Source organism: Eubalaena glacialis, chromosome 13 (assembly GCF_028564815.1).
Source record: "Eubalaena glacialis isolate mEubGla1 chromosome 13, mEubGla1.1.hap2.+ XY, whole genome shotgun sequence".
Classification (NCBI taxonomy): Eukaryota; Metazoa; Chordata; class Mammalia; order Artiodactyla; family Balaenidae; genus Eubalaena; species Eubalaena glacialis.
In genome coordinates, this window is record NC_083728.1 from 46,635,723 (window position 1) to 46,641,429 (window position 5,707).

Genomic DNA, 5,707 nt, shown 5'->3' on the forward strand with positions numbered 1-5,707 from the left:
TACATTTTCCCAGATTTTTAATGCAAAATCACTGTTCACTTACAGAGGATAAAACTTCTTCTATTGCCAATAGATTTAATCTTTTCCTCTCTATTTATAGACATTAAGGATCCTTTGTAGTTTAGCTATTTCAAGTGCTTGGAACATCTTTTAGATTATCATGTAACTCATAATAGTATAAAACATTTTTTTTAATTGTTTTGTTTGGTATATAATATTCACAAGTAAATTTACTAAGCTATTCTTAATACTGCACTCTATATAATCATGTAGATTTAATTTATCTTTATTTATAATCTTTATCTTTATTTATAATCTTTATCTTTATAATCTTTATTTATCTTTATTTATCTTTATTTATAATCTTTATTTATCTTTATTTATAATCTTTATTTATAATCTTTATCTTTAATTTATCTTTATTTATATTTATAATATAATTTATCTTTATTTATAATCATGTAGATTAATTTATCTTTATTTTAATAGTATCACAATGAAAAATTCCAAATTCATTCTTGAATCTTGAACACAAGGCAAAACCTTCTTCTTTTAATAACATAAAAAATGGACCTGTAACTTAAAATGTGGAAACTTTGATGGGGTTGACCTCGGAGAGACAGCAGTGGGCGATGGCGTGAAGCGAAATCTTAGTTCCCTGCCCAGGAATTGAACCTGGGCAGCCTGGATGAAAACCAGGAATCCTAGCAGCCAGTCCACCAGGAGCTAGAGGCTAGAAGCAAAATTCCCCTGGCCCTTGCCCCATTGAAAAATGTATTTCTCAAGGACGTAAAAACTGTAAAAACAGGCACAAAGTTTATTATTAGAGACACAGCACAACAAGTGGGCAAGCACACAGAGAAACTGTTTAGTTAAGCCAGAAACAAGGCAGAGATGCACACCAGAGAGAAAGATGTGGGCGTCCTCCCTAATGAGGAGGAGCACAGCAAAGAGACGGTTAAGTCATTTATACAGGGCGGTTCTTCCGGGTTTACTTTTGACCAATTATCTGGTTTCTTTTTCCACACCTGACCTGCCCTAGGACCCTCCCCACCATGCGTGCACAACTTTTTTCCAAGATGGATCCCAGCCCAGAGGCCTATGGGAGGCCGTGGCATCACCTATTCCGGGGTGGTGCCCCTCCTTTTTGACCACAAGGGGCCTTTCTGCGCATGTGCAGTGTCTCCCTTGCCCCAGGGACGGGAAATCTATGACCTCCTGATCTTTACTCCAACGGGGTTTACCCCCTCTCTGTCCCTGCCAGGATTGTTATCTTAAAGTGTCCTCAGGAGACAACAGCAGGCTGATTGTAAATGCCTAACCTGGAGCCCACCTAGCTCCTGTCTCAGGAAATGCAAACGGGAGTCTAGTTGTAAGTGTCCGGCTTGAAGCCCACCTTTTTCCTGCCCCCAAGAAATGTAAACAGGAGGCCAGTTGTAAATGCCTAACATGGAGCCCATCTATCTCCTGCCTCAGGGTCATCTTATCCCACTCACCCAGTGGGCTAAGGAGAGAGGCCTGTTGGTATCATTGTGAGTAAAACAAGGTGAACAGAAGAAAATAGAGGCGCGAAGGAGAGTTTCTGAGGACATTCTCTAGTTCCTGCTCTCAGTCTCTTCCTGAGAACTGATTGCTTTCCACCTTTGGATTCAGTGCTATGAGATCCCACAGGGCCCTTGGAATAAAAAATCCGCCTTCACATTTAAAAAAATTTTTGCTTACATTAGTTTGAATTCTTTTACGTTTCTTGCAACAATCCTAAGGCAATGGATGGGAGAATTGAGGTTCAGTTGAATCCAAAGAAATCTGAAGAAACATAACAATTCCTAGGTGGTTTCTGATACTGCTGGAGCTCTCCAGAAGAACCCTAAAATTGTCCTAGAACAAATATTTATAATAGATCCAAATGGAAGAACATACGTAAATCAAATCATTGTTTTCAGAGTTTCTCTTTCGTCAAATAATGAGCTGCTGTCAGATTAAACTTTTTCTATCTTTTAGAGTTGTTCCATTTCTAACTTAAAGGTCTTTCCTAACTAATTCTTGGTTTAGTTTAATGATTTTTCCAAAAAGATTTTTAAAATTTAGTGTAATTTTTTGGCCATTTCTTACCTTATTCATCAGATGAACTTTTTGAAATATGATGGATTATATTATTTCTTACTAGTCTAAAAGAAAAGACATTTCTCATTAATTTCAGATATTAGTAAAAAGGGTTAAAAACTCAAGACTGGCTACTCAATACAAGAGCATGTGTAGTATGAAAGATAATGACTCAATTTTTAAAAATTCATGGAAACAGCTCATAACCCCAAAGCTGGCATTTCTCACAACTTTCCTCAACATAATATAATCTGTTAGTCTATTTGCTTTGGCACTGTCTACAGCGTGGAGTTCTCATCTCCACATTTTGGCAATTTTGGGGTAATGCAGAATCCATACTTCAGGCTGAGCACAGACTTTCATTCACACTTTTTCATTTTCCCATGTGCCTGATTCTGGTTACTCTTGGCAACTCCTTTTTCATAAACTTTTCAATGAAGTGATAATGTGAACCCAGAGATGCTGAATATCGAGTTTGTAACTCTAATGTCAATGGGGCTTGTGGAACAAAGGGTCCCAGTTGCCTTCTAAGGGGTTTGTCTCACTTCTCTTGACTCATGTCCATATCCAGAAATCTGGGAAACTTACATGATGGAGCACCCTATTCTGGCACTCTCAAGCTGCAAGCACCCTGACTATAATGTAATATCAAGAGTTTCCTTAAGAATATGGAGAAATGACCTGCAAAATAGGGCAAAATAGTCCATAAAGACTATAACCCAACACCACTGTATTCGTCTTTGTGTTAGGATATAGGTAGAACAGCAAGTAACAGAGACCTGAGAAAACAGTGGCTTAAACAAGGTAGTATTTTATTTTTCTTTCACATAGATGTCTCAAAAAAGACAGTCTATGGATTATATGGTGGCTGTACTCTACAAAGTCCTCAGGGATTCTGGCTCCTTCCAGCTTACCATCCTTTATGTACCAGTATACATAATGGATTTATTATTATTACTACATAATTTTTATTTATTATTATGACTACATTATTTCTACATAATGAACTTAACATTATTTCTACATAATGGACTTTTGTCCTCAGGGTCCAAGATGGCTGCTGGAACTTAAGCCATTACATCTGCATTCCAGGCAGTTGGGTGAAAGAAGGGCAGAAGGTAAGAGGCAAAATTTACTAGTCTGATGACTTCAAAGGAAGGTCCCTAGAAGCTGTAATTTGCTTCCACACCAGGCTGCAAAGGAGGATGGGTAAAATTGTCTTATTCTGGAAAGCCCTATGTTCAACTAAAGGATTCTATTACTATGGAAGATGGAAAGAACAGACATTGGGAAACAACCACTGGTTTCATCTATAGTCACTTAAAGTCCCTTGAGGAGCATGTATAACCTTTCTCCTGGTCTGACCTTCTTAATGATCCTGTCTACTATGGTCCAACTGCGGGTGGAGAGTTTTCTCTGCTGATTTGGGCTGTTACTTATACTCTTATGCTTGCAAAGACTACAGACTCATTTAGGTGATCTCAAAGAATGGAGCACTTACTGTAATTGTAATATACATATTTTTTAATGTGTGGGGGAGATTTTCATTAAGTGGCCTGTGCAGCAGGTCTCATCTTCCAAAGATGGCTGCAACAATATTTCTGGACATGCAGACTTTTCCAGGACTTTGCCATTCTCCTCCATTAAGAGGTGGAGTTTATATCCCCTCACCTGGGAAAACCTTTTCGACTGCCTTAACTAATTAAGTATGGATGGGAGGAGTGACACTATGTGACATCTGAGTCTAGATCATAGAACGTGATAGAATCTCCATCTCACTCACCTTGGAACCCAGCTACCCGCTCAACAGCTGGCACTGACTTGCAGGTCACATGAAGGAGGCATTTTGGAAGCAAATCCTCTAGTTCTCAGCTAATGCCACATGGAGAATATATGAGCCTTCCCCACTGAGCCCTATGCAAAGTGAATAGTTTTGAAAAACTAAATGATTGTGGTTGTTTCAAGCTGCAAAGTTTGGGGGTGGTTTGTTATAAAGTAATAGGTAACCAGAATGGTCAGGACTCAAGGGAACCTGCATGATCTGGAAGAGTGAGACAGCTGGGCCTCATGAGCATGGGAATATAGATTTAGGAATAGGAGGATTGGGAATTCCCTGGGGGTCCAGTGGTTAGGAGGACTCCGTGCTTTCGCTTTCACTACTGGGTGCGGGTTCAATCCCTGGTCGGGGAACTAAGGTCCCACAAGCCGCGTGGTGCGGCCAAAAAAAAAAAAAAAGAAAAAAGGAGTAGAAAGATCATTCAGGACCCAATATGGTTCTGGTGAGTAGATTCCCTTTGCACAATATCTTTGGGTGTCAGCATCCAATCAGGAGACAGAAACAATTTGAACAGGGACTTCCCTGGTGGCCCAGTGGTTAATCCACCTTCCAATGCAGGGGACTAGGGCTCAGTTCCTAGTCGGGGAACTAAGATCCCACATGCCGCGGGGCAACTAAGCCCTCACGCCACAACTAGAGAGCCCATGTGCTTCAACTACTGAGCACGCATGCTCTGCAGCCCGAGCGACACAAGTAGAGAGAAGCCTTCAAACTGCAACAAATAGCCTGCACACCGCAACGAAAGACCCCGCAGGCCGCAACTAAGACCCAATGTAGCCAAATAAATAAATAAATATTTTTTAAAAAGAGAGAAAATTTGAACAAAGAAAGTTTAAATAATTAATCATTGAAACAGGGCATTAGAGTAACAGGATTGACAAATAAGGGGGTAACTAAGGGAAAAAGAGAACTCTAAAGGACACAGGAATCACAAATGTAGGTTACAGCCACTATCCTTATGGCTGAGGCACAGCACTCAAATAAGGAGCAAATGTGGAAGAGCCCCTTCCTCCCTTGGGATTGAGGTCTACACCTTGCGTGAAAGAGAGCAGCTGTGGCCAACTGGATGGCGAGGTGCCACACTAATGGGACATGCTAGGAATCTGGCTGCTGGAGAGCTGGGGGAAGACTTCCGCAGGAATTGGAAATGGAAAAGTGATAGAGAACAATGAAGGAAATCAAAAGCTTGTTGTTCAATAGATCAAAAGCTCAATGATACTGATAAACCTCTGTCCAGATTAGCCAAAAATAAATAGCAAAGGCACACATCGCCAATATTAGGAATGAAAAAGGGGATATCACCGCAGACTCTTCAGCCATTAAAAAAAAAAGATCATCTTTCATCAGCATCTTGTAATTTTCAGCATACAAGCTCTGTACATGTTTTGGTAAGTTTTTACCTGAGTATATTATTTTCTTTGGAACAATTGTGTTTTTAATTTCAGTTTCCACATGTTCATAGTTAGTATATAGAGATGTGATTGATTTTTATGTGCTGACATTGTATCCTGTGATCTTGCTGAACTCCCTTATTTAGTTTGAGGATTTTTTTGGTTTTGTTTTTGTAGATTCCTCGGGATTTTCTATGTAGACAATCATGTCATCAGCAAATAGGGTCAGTTTTTTTTCTTTTTTTATAAATTTATTTACTTATTTTTTATTTTTGGCTGCGTTGGTTCTTCGTTGCTGTGCGTGGGCTTTCTCTAGCTGCGGTGAGCAAGGGCTACTTTTCATTGTGGTGCATGGGCTTCTTATTGCGGTGGCTTC